This window comes from Myripristis murdjan, chromosome 18 (assembly GCF_902150065.1).
Source record: "Myripristis murdjan chromosome 18, fMyrMur1.1, whole genome shotgun sequence".
Classification (NCBI taxonomy): domain Eukaryota; kingdom Metazoa; phylum Chordata; class Actinopteri; order Holocentriformes; family Holocentridae; genus Myripristis; species Myripristis murdjan.
Window position 1 is genome coordinate 3,574,472 of NC_043997.1, and position 16,004 is coordinate 3,590,475.

At 40.7% G+C, this 16,004-nt stretch overlaps 1 non-coding gene across 1 annotated transcript; it reads right to left on the minus strand.

The window, feature by feature from the left end:
• Window positions 1–6,798: 6,798 nt before the first annotated feature.
• Window positions 6,799–6,904, minus strand: LOC115377210 (U6 spliceosomal RNA). Its single transcript, XR_003929959.1, has one exon. It is a non-coding gene; the product is annotated as a U6 spliceosomal RNA (small nuclear RNA).
• Window positions 6,905–16,004: the final 9,100 nt, after the last annotated feature.

The following is a 16,004-nucleotide window of genomic DNA, read 5'->3' on the forward strand; positions in this document are numbered from 1 at the left end:
AGCTTTTGGGAGGAGCCAGGTGTCATATAAAGGCTGACATATGTTCTGCTTTCTCAGTCATGGTTTGCTCTCAGTCGGGCCACCACCAGCATTTTCCACAGAAAACGTCTCCGCATCACAATCAAACTGGAGGCCACAAAGCATGCTGGGACTTTTATGCAAAGCAGCTGTGACATCTTCTTTCTTTTCTTTAATCAGATTAATCACATGATTGTCCATAGTTAATCATGATTAATCGCAAATTAATCGCATTTTTTTTTTATTTGTTCTAAATCTACCTTAAACAGATATTTTTCAAGTTTTTAATACTCATATCAACATGGGAGTGGACAAATACTTACTTTCTGCTAATACAGCATGTTTATTATTATTGCAACAATGACAAATACTGTCCAGAATCTCCAAGTAACAAAAGATGTAACAAAAATGATAAAAAAAAAAAAAAAAAAAGAAAATAAGGTGCACAAACTAAAAAATTAAAGAAAAGGCTGAAATTATAAACTCAAGCCCAACAAATAACAGATGGGCATAACTGCAATATTACATTGTAATGATGTAGCCACCCATCTGGCACCACTGTGGAAAGTTTACAGGTGGTAGAGGTGTCCACTAGCAGGGTTGCCAACTCTCACACATTGGCCGTGACATTCACACATTCAGCCTCAATCTCACGCTCAAGAGAGAAATCTCATGCCAAATCTGACTTTTCTATTGTAAATTTTCCCACTCATCATGTGTACTCATTTGTGACTATAAATAAGCTCAAGTCTTACATAGGCTCTAATCCACTCCAGTGTCTGATGTGTTCTCTGATTGTTGATTTGCTGAAAACATTACCGTCATTACGTCGGTGACGTCCGTCTGCTGCTCGGGTGCTGCTGCTTTGCTGGTTTCAGTTGTTTTTGTGTGAAAATGTTTAGTTGGAGTTGAGTTTCAGAATTGCTGTTAGTTGTTTTATTCTAATCTTTATTCTAATTCTAATCAGATTAGCTCTTCACTTTGTGAAGGCAGTGACTCCCAGTCATGTCCACGTTCCAGTCTCAATAACCATCAGCAAAACTAAGCACACTTTTTATCTAGTTTAGTAAGAACACTGTATGGCTTCAGTTAGTCTGTCTAACATTTATTTTTTATTTTTTATTTCAGTTAAACTAAAATGTTTTTTTTTTTTTTTTTTACACATAGTCTCAGTTTTTAGTTTAATTAACTTAGTTTAACTAACTTAGTTACACCTGCAGAGATGCATTCAAGTTAAAACAACACTGAGATGAATCTTCAAAGACGAAGTATGACTTCTGGTTTGTTACTCTACAATGTAGTAAAAAAAAAAGATCATAAGAGTTGCAAAATATCATAATTATTTTTGTTGTTGTTGTTTGTGGTGGTGGTGTTTTTGTTGTTACTAATCATAATGATAATGTATTAGAAATGATCACAAAACAAGTAAAACATGGTGAGATGAAGGTAAATCAAGATGTAGAAAAAGCTAGATTATATCAAAAATCATTGCTGAAAATAAATGTTTTTTTAGGGATCTATAAGAAATGAAGGAGGACGATGATTTCACCAAATAATAATGATTCCATCATTTGGTACCTCTAAATCTTTCTACAAATTGTCCTCTGCTGCTGCAATGTGCAGGGAGGTGAAGATCTGACTGCTGTCTAGCTGAATACGAATAGAATGAATTAATGATTTTTTTTTTAAGTATTTATTTTAATGTTATAACATCTAAATAGCTCACTCCACATGGGATTACATGACACAATTATAGCAACACAGAAAACAGACTTCCAGATATTATTCCTATTTAAACAACATACAGTATATTTTCTTTGTTACCATTAGTCATCCAAACATTCTGCAACGGCGAATATTAAAATAATCAAGATCTTCCCCATTAATCTTATCAAACAATTACTTCTTTAAATCATGACATAAAGGACAAAATAAAAGAAAATGCTTTTAATTTTCCATTTCATTTAATCCACATCAGCGGCTAAGCCTTTCCATCTCTTCAGTACCAAAATAATGTGCAGTTTCCACTTTCTTGGTTCATACAGACGGGGAGGAAATCCAGTTCCAGAGGCCGACCAAGACTGGAATCCACTGGCGCCCCCTACCTGGAAGGTGGAGCTGCACAGCTGCAACACTAGGGATGGGCAATCCCACACTTTTAGGATTCAATACAATACCTATACTTTTTCTTGCATTTTCATCGATACCAATACCGATACTGATAATTTCTTACTGGCAATTTTTTTCATTCAAAATAATATTACATTTAAGACAGGTCACATGACAAATACAGACCATTTATACCATATATTATGGTCAATATATAATAAAACTAAAATTAAAATGAATAACACAAAACAGAAGTTTTGCCTCTTACTTATCCACATAATCAAAAAGGGATGTACCTGGGTTAATCAAGTACTCAGACTTCTTAAAATATACGCATATTCACAAAAGTTTTGCATGATTACTTAAGCAAAATATTCAGTAAACATTACTAAAAACCAAAGCATGTTTTAAGTAATCACCAATTGTACAATACTGGATATAATTATCCTCTTCACCTTACATGTCTGTTAAAATTAGATTGAGATTTCAATATTTATTGTCCTTATCACTACACTGGCAAAGGTAACTGTCTGTACCTGGATACACTTGGCCTTTTTGCAGACTCTCTTGTAGGGTCTTTTGCCGGACAGCAGGTGGTGCTATAGGCTGGACGTTAACAGCAGCCTGCCTTTTTTCAAGCTCACTGTGGCTCTCCGCATGTGTGGTCTTAACATGCTTGAATAAATTACTTGTGTTGCTGCTATGTTAAACTTTTTTTTTTATCACACACATGGCACCTTGCCGTCACTTTGTCGAGTGGTGAAAAATAACTCCACACCAAGCTTCTTTTTCTGTCTGTCATTATTTTCTGTGTGTTCCTCCGGCTCCACCATTCGACAGGAAACCATGTCTCAGGTTTCCTGTCACGTGACACGGGCCAGCTCAATACACCGCCAGGCACAGGGGTGTCTCGGCACATAGTAAGTGAAGTAAGCTATCTAAAACAGCTGAAAGTTATGCATGCACCCCCAATTCATATTTGTTAGTATCGACATTTGTTTAAGGAAACTGATGCCAAATGAGTAGCCCATGAATATTGATATATCAATACCACAGGAAAGATACGCCCATTCCTACTGCACACACACAAATCTCACAACAGATCCACACATTTTTCCCAAATGTTATAATTGACAAGACAACCACAGCATTTCTATGACCAAGTTGAATATTCACGAGATAGACGTAACCACATGACCAGACAAGCCAGCTCAGGTTATACTGAACCACCCAAACCAAGAACAGAACTACTTAAATCTACTGTTATCTATCGAGCTATAACAGGATGGAACTCATTGCCTAATTATATAAACAATACTAGTACAAAAATTAATTTCAAGAAAAAGTTAAAACAACACTTAATGCAAATAAACCTGCACTAATCCCCAGAGGCACAAAAAGTTCTTGTATTGTACATGATTTTGGTGTATTTCAAATTGATTCTATCTTTATTTACTGTAGCATCTTTTTTTTTCTATTTTTATTCAATTATTTAGAAGACTGGCGATTGCATAATCGTTAAATGAATGTTAATAGCTAACGGGGATCCTAATAAACAATAAACAATAAACACACACCAAAGCACAACAATATCAAATCGCTTGATGCTACTTTACAAACCTGTGTACAAAACTTTAAAAACGACTTAAATGACAAATTAATGAGCCATTAAGCGCATGTGCTCAAGCCTGGAAAAACATATTTACAAACCTCTGTTTACATTTGAAAATATGGTATTATACTTGCAATAATAAAGTCCTGATTGTTTTTTTTTCCCCTCACAGAGACTGCCTGTTCTCTCTCTCTCTCTCTCTCTCTCTCTCTCTCTCTCTCTCTCTCTCTCTCTCTCTCTCTCCTAGTTTAGTCCAGATGATTGAAGGTCACTGTCTTCTCCTGGTCTTCAGGATCACAGCGACCACAGCGGCACACAGCACCAGCAGGACACCACTCAGCACCAGGGACCTCACCAGGTAGAAGGTGGAGTAAACCCCAAAAGGGTCTCTGTGGACCAGCAGCGTCTTGGCGGCTGACTCACACAGCTCCTGGCCGGTCCTGTTGACAGCTGCACACCAGTACTCCCCTCCGTCCTCCAGCGAGACGTCAGAAATAATGAGGCTTTTGTCAGGGAAGGACATCTTGACTCTGCCTTCAAAACCTTTGTCCTGCATGAGATTGTTTGCGCCAAAGGAAGGATGTGATACATAGACGAGGCCCTCCACCTGGTCCTTCTTCCTGAACCACAGGACCAGGATGTTGTCACCGTGATTGTGGTTGCATCTGAGAGTGACCTCATCTCCCTTCGAGAAGAGCTGTACGTCTGCCGGGGCAAAGTCAGGGCACACCACCAGGAAGTAAACTGCGTATTGAGCACTGATGGAGAAGCACGTGTAATCACTTGTATGGTTGAGTGTCAAAGACGGAAAGACCAGGGAGAAGTTCTGGTTGACCTTTATGTCCTGCGAAGTCGTCTGTGCTCCTCTTCGGTCGGTGACGTTACTGAAGAGCCCAGGGATGTCCTCACACAGCCTGCGCGCCGTCTCACTGAATGTATTCCAGCATCTTCGCTTGTCACTAAAATCAGAGTTGGCACATTGCAGCACAGCACTGTCTCCCACCCGGTGGTAGATGATCTCCTTCTGTAAGTCTACCTCGACAGGATGACTGCTGATGCACTGCTGCTTGTCCATCACCAGACAGGTGTAGCGGTCAAACAAACCGACTCTGTAGTTGGTGAAACGAAGAGAGGAGTGGTCCTTCACCACCTGCAGCTTTTCTCCTCTGTTTTCCGTCAGACTTTTGTCATCATCGCCAAATAATCTGGTCCAACCAAGAAAACTCTCAGACAGCCACTGGACCGTCAGGTTGTCATTTGCTCCTTCACATGTCAGGTTCAGTGTCCCATCAAAACTCGTGTAGGCAGTTCTCCTATCACTTATGGCACCACAAACAATAACCTCGGTGATCCTCTGGTACGTCATGTTGCCCTCGGTCCAGCACTCCATTCGGTACAGGCCGGAGTCTGAGAAAGTCAGATTGTGGATCACATAAAAGGAGGCATTTACCTCTTCACTGACCTGCAGGCGTTCCCTGAGGTCTTCAGGTAGCATCGAGTTCCTGGGCGACAAGTGCGAGGTGTTCCACAGCATCAGCGTCTCCTCACCGGTGGATCTGGACATCACGCAGAAGTTGGCTGCACGGGGGGGCCTGAAGACATAAAAGTCATCCTTTGACATGATTTCGATGGTTTGCTCTGCACCAACGCCGTCAGTGAGAGCAACAAGCAGGAAGACGAGCTGTGCGACTGCGGCCATTCTGCTCCAAGGGTCAGTCGCAAATACAAGAGTGATTGTGCAAACCGCTCATGAACTTCACTTGACATGTTTATCTCAGCAGTATGGAGGTGCTTTCCATAATCTGACTCTGAATCAGCTATTTCCTGTTGAAATGAAAATCCTGTGTAGCTGAACTTGTGATAAAACTATTTTGATGGCTCAAAGCTAAATCTGTTTCAGAATCAGAAACACTTTGTTGATACCAGAGGGGAAATTGGGTCAGTTGCAGTTGCTCAAATTATAAAGAGGAGAATTAAATTAAAAGAAATAAAAAATAATAAGAAATATAAAAATATGTGCCTTGCAACTTTTGCAAAAATTGTGTGCATTATGTATAAAGCTGTATCAAAAGCATGTGCGTTATGTGCATTAAGTCTACATATGTGCACTCATCCAACAAAATATTTGCAGCAACAAATGTAGAAATAAAAAAATGAACATATTTAGGGCTGCGGAATCCGTGTATAATTCGTTCTTTCTATTTTCAATTGCCAATCAAAAATTTAAAAAATGAAAAAGTGACTGGTTATTTTGTTATTTGTTTTTTAATCTAACACCAAAATCCAAAATATGCCTGGTTTTTCACAGTTCAATTTTAGGCTCGGATCAAAAATATGAAATGGAAAAACGGGAATCAGGACTGAATTTGATGTCATTATTTATTTGGTCCGGTTTACGTGACCCGGAAGTTTGGTAATGAGTGGTAGCTTGCTAGCATCCATGCTTGCTAGCCACCACGATCGATCACAGCAGCCAGGAGCGTTCAGTCCCGCCACCCTGATCACCCCCACCATGGATAGTTATTACGTGTTGTTTAATTGCAAATTAATTGCATATTTTTGATCTGTTCTAAATCTACCTTAAACAGATATTTTTCAAGTTTTTAATACTCATATCAACATGGGAGTAGACAAATACATGGGCCTACTTTCTGCTAATGCAGCATGTGCACATAATAAGAATAAAGGCTGAAATTATAAACTCAATCTCACGCTCTCACGCTCAAGAGAGAAATCTCCCCCCTGTCCCATCTGATAACACAGAGGGGTGGAAGGTTTATGACCTATACTGCAGCCAGCCAGCAGGGGGCGTTTCTTTAAAACAGAAGTGGCTGAACTTTTAAAATGATTGACCAAAGTGGCAGTGGGTGTTCAAATAAAGCTGTGGCCTATATAGCTTTCAGACTGACTCATGCATCATGAAACCTGGAGGAGAAAATGCATCATGGACTAAAGACTAACATGGCTGTCACAGAGATGAGCCACAAACACCTGAAAAAACCTTAAGAAAAAAGTCAGGTCTTAGCCACTTTTTGATGAAAAAAGGTCCATTTGAAGAGGAAAATGAGGAACGCTTCACGAATTTGCGTGTCATCCTTGCGCAGGGGCCATGCTAATCTTCTCTGTATCGTTCCAATTTTAGTATATGTGCTACCGGAGTAACACAGCTTTTGGGAGGAGCCAGGTGTCATATAAAGGCTGACATATGTTCTGCTTTCTCAGTCATGGTTTGCTCTCAGTCGGGCCACCACCAGCATTTTCCACAGAAAACGTCTCCGCATCACAATCAAACTAGAGGCCACAAAGCATGCTGGGACTTTTATGCAAAGCAGCTGTGACATCTTCTTTCTTTTCTTTAATCAGATTAATCACATGATTGTCCATAGTTAATCATGATTAATCGCAAATTAATCGCATTTTTTTTTATTTGTTCTAAATCTACCTTAAACAGATATTTTTCAAGTTTTTAATATCATATTCATATCAACATGGGAGTGGACAAATACTTACTTTCTGCTAATACAGCGTGTTTATTATTATTGCAGCAATGACAAATACTGTCCAGAATCTCCAAGTAACAAAAGATGTAACAAAAAAAAAAAGAAAATAAGGTGCACATACTAAAAAAATTTTTTAAGAAAAGGCTGAAATTTTAAACTAAAGCCCAACAAATAACAGATAGGCATAACTCCAACATTACATTGTAATGATGTAGCCACCCATCTGGCGACCACTGTGGAAAGTTTACAGGTGGTACAGGTGTCCACTAGCAGGGTTGCCAACTCTCATGCATTGGCCGTGACATTCAGCCTCAATCTCACGCTCTCACGCTCAAGAGAGAAATCTCACGCCAAATCTGACTTTTCTATTGTAAATTTTCCCACTCATCATGTGTACTCATTTGTGACTATAAATAAGCTCAAGTCTTACATAGGCTCTAAACCACTCTAGTGTCTGATGTGTTCTCTGATTGTTGATTTGCTGAAAACATTACCGTCATTACGTCGGTGATGTCCGTCTGCTGCTCGGGTGCTGCTGCTTTGCAGGTTTCAGTTGAGTTGTTTTTGTGTGAAAATGTTTAGTTGGAGTTGAGTTTCAGTATTGCTCTTAGTTGTTTTATTCTAATCTTTATTCTAATTCTAATCAGATTAGCTCTTCACTTTGTGAAGGCAGTGACTCCCAGTCATGTCCACGTCCCAGTCTCAATAACCATCAGCAAAACTAAGCACATTTTCTGTCTAGATTAGTAAGAACACCGTATGGCTTCAGTTTTCTTTTTTCTCAAACATTTATTTTTTTATTTTTTTATTCAATTAAACTAAAGTGTTTTTTTTATACATAGTCTTAGTTTTTAGTTTAATTAACTTAGTTTAACTCACTTAGTTACACCTGCAGAGATGCATTCAAGTTGAGACGACACTGAGATGAATCCTCCAAGATGAAGTATGACTTCTGGTTTGTTACTCCACAGTGTTGTTAAAAAAAAAAAAGATCATAATAATTACAAAATATCATTATTATATTTGTTGTTGGTGGTGTTTTGTTGTTACTAATCATGATGATAATGTATTGGAAAATGATCACAAAACTAGTAAAGCATGGTGAGTTGAGGTAAATCAAGATGTAGAAAAATCTAGATTATAGCAAAAATCATAGCAGAAAATAAATGTCACCTCTAAATCTTTCTACAAATTGTCCTCTGCTGTTGCAATGTGCAGGGAGGTGAAGATCTGACTGCTGCCTAGCTGAATACGAATAGAATGAATTAATGATTTTTTAAAGCATTTATTTTAATGTTATAACATCTAAATAGTTCATTCCACATGGGATTACATGACACAATTATAGCAACACAGAAAACAGACTTCCAGATATTATACCTATTTAAACAACATACAGTATATTTTCTTTGTTACCATTAGTCACCCAAACATTCTGCAACGGCAAATATTAAAATAATCAAGATCTTCCCCATTAATCTTATCAAACAATTACTTCTTTAAATCGTGACACAAAAGACAAAATAAAAGAAAATGCTTTTAATTTTCCATTTCATTTAATCCACATCAGCGGCTAAGCCTTTCCATCTCTTCAGTACCAAAATAATGTGCAGTTTCCACTTTCTTGGTTCATACAGACGGGGAGGAAATCCAGTTCCAGAGGTCGACCAAGACTGGAAGCCACTGGCGCCCCCTACCTGGAAGGTGGAGCTGCACAGCTGCACACGAGGGATGGGCAATACCACACTTTTAGAATTCGATACAATATCGATACTTTTTCTTGCATTTTCATCGATACCGATACTGATACCGATACTGATAATTTCTTATTGGCAATTTTTTTCATTCAAAATATTATTACATTTAAGACAAATCACGTGACGAATACAGACCATTAATACCATATATTATGGAAAATATATAATAGAAGTTTTGCCTCTTACTTATCCACATAATCAAATAGGGATGTACCTGGGTTAATCAGCTGTTCAGACTTCTTAAAATATATGCATATTCACATAAATTTTGCATGATTACTTAAGCAAAATATTCAGTACACATTACTAAAAACCAAAGCATGTTTTAAGTAATCAGTAATTGTACAATACTGGATATAATTATCCTCTTCAGCTTAAGTGTCTGTTAAAATTAGATTGAGATTTCAATATTTATTGTCCTTATCACTACACTGGCAAAGGTAACTGTCTGTACCTGGATACACTTGGCCTTTTTGCAGACTCTCTTGTAGGGTCTTTTGCCGGACAGCAGGTGGTGCTCTAGGCTGGACGTTAACGGCAGCCTGCCTTTTTTCAAGCTCACTGTGGCTCTCCGCATGTGTGGTCTTACAGTTTTTTTCAATTGCTTACACACATTTTCAAAGCTCTGTGTCTTTTTCTCAAAACTTTACACACAAATCCAACTACTGCTAACACAAAATGCAAAATGCGCCCTATCTACTGCAAAATGAAACACATGGATTTTCTTGATATATTGCCATATAAGAGTGAAAATACAGTAGCATGCAAAAAGAAATCAACACATGCAATAATGGAACCAAAAATATTTAATTTTCTGAATAAGTCAGTTGCTGTTGTGGATGCAGCATTGTACAGCATCAAAGCAAAGTACACCAACCATCACATATGGAGGAGAGAGTGTGTGTGTGTGTGTGTGTGTGTGTGTGTGTGTGTGTGTGTGTGTGTCTGTGTGTGTGTGTGTGTGTGTGTGTGTGTGTAACTGCCGGTTCGGGGTGAAGCGCTCAGCAGAGACAGACGGTACCCCACATCTTGACCAATCACGTGCGGTTTTCGCAGAAAAAAAAAAATTTGGCTCCTGGAAAAAAAAAAAAAAAAAAACACAGCTCCCAATCAGGAGCCGGTCCGTTCGCAAACAACCCATCACTGTTCCAAAGCGTCCTCCACGAACCTGGACTCATCGTCCTCTGTGTCTTCGTCTGACTCCCCTGGCTCTCTCTGCATTGTTATCCATTGTTCAAGACAGATAGTTTTATAGGCCCATGTCAAGAGTGATTGGTTGGTGTTCAGTAAAGCAATTATTGTTTACACATGTGAGGACAAAGTCTGAGGTAGAGTTCTCATCGGGCCTGAAAATTAAGACCCGACCCGACCCGGGCCGGACTGGGCCAGCCCGAGGCCCGACCCGACCCGACTAATTAGCCGAACTTTAGGCCCGACAGCCCGATAAAGCCCGAAAAAAAAAAAAAAAAAAAAAAAAAAAAATCGCCAAATTCGCCATTATTTAGCAGAGCCGGTCGGCCGCGGCACCGGGGCACCATCAGTCGGTATCAGGCGAGCCGGCCGCGGCACAGGCCAGCATCAGGCAGCTCACCTGTCAGATCCGGCAGACCTGACGGGTGGGCGCGGTATCGGACGGTGCCGCGTCCAGCCCGCCTGATGCCGACTGATGGTGCCGCGGCATGTGCGGATCAATACGGTAGTCTAGATAACTGGAGATTTTTTTTTTTTTTCTCGTGCGCCCCCAAGTAGATTGCGCCCTGGGCAGTTGCACTGTCCATAGCAGAAACCGTCCCTGCTGCCGAGTCTGCCAGCACAGCAGGATACTGCTGCAACTCTCTCTCACTTGTTTGCGCTGCTCACGCACAGCTGGTTGTCTGTCTGTGAAAGTTTAGCCTCCAAATCCAATCCAGTCTCTCACTCTCTCCACCAGTCACATAAAAATGAAACGTCATAATCAATAACACAACACATAATTCTACTTTTTTATTTAAAAAAAAAAAAAAAAAAAAAAAAAAAAAATCCCCCACAGAACCCGAAGCCCGACCCGACCCGCCCAATTCACGTAAATTTTAGGTCGGGTCGGGTTCGGGCAGAATATGAGAACTCTAGTCTGAGGCACTGATGAATAAGTGTGGCATTTTGATTGGTTGTGTTTGAAACGGGAAATCAAGTTACTTCCTGATAGATTTTTGGGTGTTAGCTAGAGAATTGTGTGTACTGATTTGCAAAAAGTGAATAGCTAAATTGAAAACTGTGTCAAGGCTGAGAATTAGTTTATGGTTTTGCTGATTTGAGGTGAAGTTGTGAGGTTTGAGTGAAAGAGTTTAGAAATAGTGTGATATATAAAGGTTTTGTGTGTTAGCAATTGAAAAAAACTGTAACATGCTAGAAAAAAATTACTTGTGTTGCTGCTATGTGAAACTTTTTGATCACACACTTGGCACCTTGCCGTCACTTTGTCGAGTGGTGAAAAATAACTCCACACCAAGCTTCTTTTTTTGTCTGCCATTATTTTCTGTGTGTTCCTCCGGCTCCACCATTCAACAGGAAACCATGTCTCAGGTTTCCTGTCACATGACATGGGCCAGCTCAATACACCGCCAGGCACAGGGGTGTCTCGGCACATAGTAAGTGAAGTAAGCTATCTAAAACAGCTGAAAGTTATGCATGCACCCCCAATTCTTATTTGTTAGTATCGACATTTGTTTAAGGAAACTGATGCCAAATGAGTAGCGCATGAATATTGATATATCGATACCACAGGAAAGATACGCCCATCCCTACTGCGCACACACAAATCTCACAACAGATCCACAAATTCTTCCAAAATGTTATAATTGACAAGACAACTACAGCATTTATATGACCAAGTTGAATATTCACGAGATATACATAACCACATGACCAGACAAGCCAGTTCAGGTTATACTGAACCACCCAAACCAAGAACAGAACTACTTAAATCTACTGTTATCTATCGAGCTATAACAGGATGGAACTCATTGCCTAATTATATAAACAATACTAGTACAAAATTTAATTTCAAGAAAAAGTTAAAACAACACTTAATGCAAATAAGCCTGTACTAATCCCCAGAGGCACAAAAGTTCTTGTATTGTACGTGATTTTGGTGTATTTCGAATTGATTCTATCTTTATGCACTGTAGCATCTTTTTTTTTTTCCTATTTTTATTCAATTATTTAGAAGACTGGCGATTGCATAATCGTTAAATTAATGTTAATAGCTAATGGGGATCCTAATAAACAATAAACAATAAACACACACCAAAGCACAACAATGTCAAATCGCTTGATGCTACTTTACAAACCTGTGTACAAAACTTTAAAACCGACTTAAATGACACATTAATGAGCCGTTAAGTGCATGTGCTCAAGCCTGGAAAAACATATTTACAAACCTCTGTATATATTTGAAAATATAGTATTATACTTTTGCAATAATAAAGTCCTGATTGTTTTTTTTTTTTCCCTCACAGAGACCGCCTGTTCGTTCGTTCTCTCTCTCTCTCTCTCTCTCTCTCTCTCTCTCTCTCTCTCCTAGTTTAGTCCAGATGACTGAAGGTCACTGTCCTCTCCTGGTCTTCAGGATCACAGCGGCACACAGCACCAGCAGGACACCACTCAGCACCAGGGACCTCACCAGGTGGAAGGTGGAGTAAACCCCAAAAGGGTCTCTGTGGACCAGCAGCGTCTTGGCGGCTGACTCACACAGCTCCTGGCTGGTCATGTTGACAGCTGCACACCAGTACTCCCCTCCGTCCTCCAGCGAGACGTCAGAAATAATGAGGCTTTTCTCGGGGAAGGACATCTTGACTCTGCCTTCAAAACCTTTGTCCTGCATGAGATTGTTTGCGATGTAGGAATGATCTGATGCATAGACGGGGCTCTCCACCTGGTCCTTCTTCCTGAACCACAGGACCGTGATGTTGTCACCGTGATCGTGGTCACATCTGAGAGTGACCTCATCTCCTTTCGAGAAGAGCTGTACATCTGCCGGGGCAAAGTCAGGGCACACCACCAGGATGTAAAATACGTGTACAGTTCTGATGGAGAAGCATATGTTTATACTTGTATGGTTGAGTGTCAAAGGTGGAAAGACCAGGGAGAAGTTCTGGTTGACCTTTAGGTCCTGCGAATTCGTCTGTGCTTCTCCTCGGTCGGTGATGTTACTGAAGAGCCCAGGGATGTCCTCACACAGCGTGTGCATCATCCCACTGGACGAATGCCAGCATCTTCGCTTGTCACTAAAATCAGAGTTGTCACATTGCAGCACAGCACTGTCTCCCACCCGGTGGTAGATGATCTCCATTGGTAACTCTACCCTAACAGGATGACTGCTGATGCACTGCTGCTTGTCCATCACCAGACAGGTGTAGACGTCAGCCAAATAGACTCTGTAGTTGGTGAAATGAAGAGAGGAGTGGTCCTTCGCCACCTGCAGCTTTTCTCCTCTGTTTTCCACCAGAGGTTTGTCATCATCCCCAAATAATCTGGTCCAACCACGAGAACCCTTATACAGCCACTGGGCCGTCAGGTTGTCATTTGCTCCTTCACATGTCAGGTTCAGTGTCCCATCAAAACTCGTGTGGGCATCTCTCATTTCACTTATGGCACCGCAAACAGTAAGCTCGGTGATCATCTGGTGCGTCATGTTTCCCTCGGTCCAGCACTCCATTCGGTACAGGCCCGAGTCTGAGAAAGTCAGATTGTGGATCACATAAAAGGAGCCATATATGTTTTCAGTGACCTGCAGGCGTTCCCTGAGGTCTTCAGGTAGCATCGAGTTCCTGGGCGACGAGTGCGAGGTGTTCCACAGCATCAGCGTCTCCTCACCGGTGGATCTGGACATCACACAGAAGTTGGTTTCATGGGGGGGCCTGAAGACATAAATGTCATCCTTTGGCAGGATTTTGATGGTTTGCTCTGCACCAACGGCGTCAGTGAGAGCAACAAGCAGGAAGACGAGCTGTGCGACTGCGGCCATTCTGCTTCGAGGCTCAGTCGCAAATACAAGAGTGACTGTGCAAACCACTCACCGACTTCACTTGATAAGTTTATCTCAGCAGTATGGAGGGGCTTTCCGTAATCTGACTCTGAATCAGCTATTTCCTGTTGAAATGAAATTCCTGTGTATCTGACTTGTGATAAAACTATTTTGATGGCCCAAAGCTATATCTGTTTCAGAATCAGAAACACTTTGTTGATGCCAGAGGGGAAATTGGGTCGGTTGTGGTTGCTCAAATTATCAAGAGGAGAATTAAATTAAAAGAAATAAAAAATGATAAGAAATATAAAAATATGTGCCTTGCAACTTTGCAAAAATTGTGTGCATTATGTTTAAAGCTGTATCAAAAGCATGTGTGTTATGTCCATTACGTCTACATATGTGCACTAATCCAACAAAATATTGCAGCAACAAATGTAGAAATAAAAAAATTAACATATGTAAAAAGTAGGGCTGTGGATCGATTAAAATATTTAATCAGATTAATCGCATGATTGTCCGTAGTTCATCGTGATTAATCGCAAATTAATCGCATATCTTTGACCTGTTCTAAATCTACCTTAAACAGATGTTTTTCAAGTTTTTAATACTCATATCAACATGGGAGTAGACAAATACTTACTTTCTGCTAATGCAGCATGTGCACAAAAAAATAAATAAAAAAAGGCTGAAATTATAAACTCAAGCCCAACAAATGACAGATGGGCATAACTGCAATATTACATTGTAATGATGTAGCCACCCATCTGGCACCACTGTGGAAACTTTACGGGTGGTAGAGGTGTCCATTGGCAGGGTTGCCAACTCTCACACATTGGCCGTGACAGTCACACATTCAGCCTCAATCTCACGCTCTCACGCTCAAGAGAGAAATCTCACATCAAATCTGACTTTTCTATTGTAAATTTTTCCACTCATCATGTGTACTCATTTGTGACTATAAATAAGCTCAAGTCTTACATAGGCTCTAATCCACTCTAGTGTCTGATGTGTTATATTTTCTCTGATCATTGATTTGCTGAAAACATTACCGTCATTACGTCAGTGACATCCCTCTGCTGCTCGGGTGCTGCTGCTTCAGTTGGTCAGAGCAGAGAGGCACGGTGGCCAGATATGAAATTACAGCGGTTATCCGATAACCACTCGATATAAAGAAAAGTCGGTTTATAATGAAAGTACGGCAGTCTGTATGCGCAGCACACCCGTTCGATCCGGCAGACCTGGTGCCAGCCGGTCAGGTCTGACAGGTGCCTCTGGCTGTCAGATGGACGCTTTCTGAAGGAGGAAGAAGTTTCCTCCGGCCAACACCGCGCTGGCACCGGCCGCGGCAACCGGTCTGCCGGATCTGAGAAGTGCACCACGCACACAGACTGCTGTACTTTCATTATAAACCGACTTTTGTTTATACGCAGTTGCAGCAGCACAACGGACAATGACACAGACAACACGGTTGATTAGGGTTGGCCATGCGCCGGTAATCGTGCTGTGCGCATTAAACAATTTTGCAGAGGCAGGAGGAAAGTTGCATGATTTCACTTCCTGATTTCTCAAACCACAGAGTGGGCAAAGGTTCAAACACCACCGCATTAATCGCTGTTACAAAAATTGTTGCCGTTAAAAGGATTTTGCGTTAATTAGTTAATAACGCGTTAACTTCCTCAGCCATAGTAAAAAGTATACCTACATACACCTTGTATCCACAGGAATACTGCACTGTTGAATTGTTGTCGAGTCCTGCAGATATAAAGTATTGCACTGTTAAACGGTTAAATAAACTGGTTATAACAGTGTACTGTCATGCAGTTAAGTCTGACTATCTGACCCTCCACGGGAGGCGGTAAAAAGTCTGGTGGCCACAGGAGGGAATGACTTCCTGTGGCGTTTCTGTGCTGCATCTCAATGGAGTCAGTCCTCCACTGAATGCACTCCTGTGATTGGCCAGTGGGTCGTGGAGTGGGTGGGAGACATTGTCCTAGACGTCA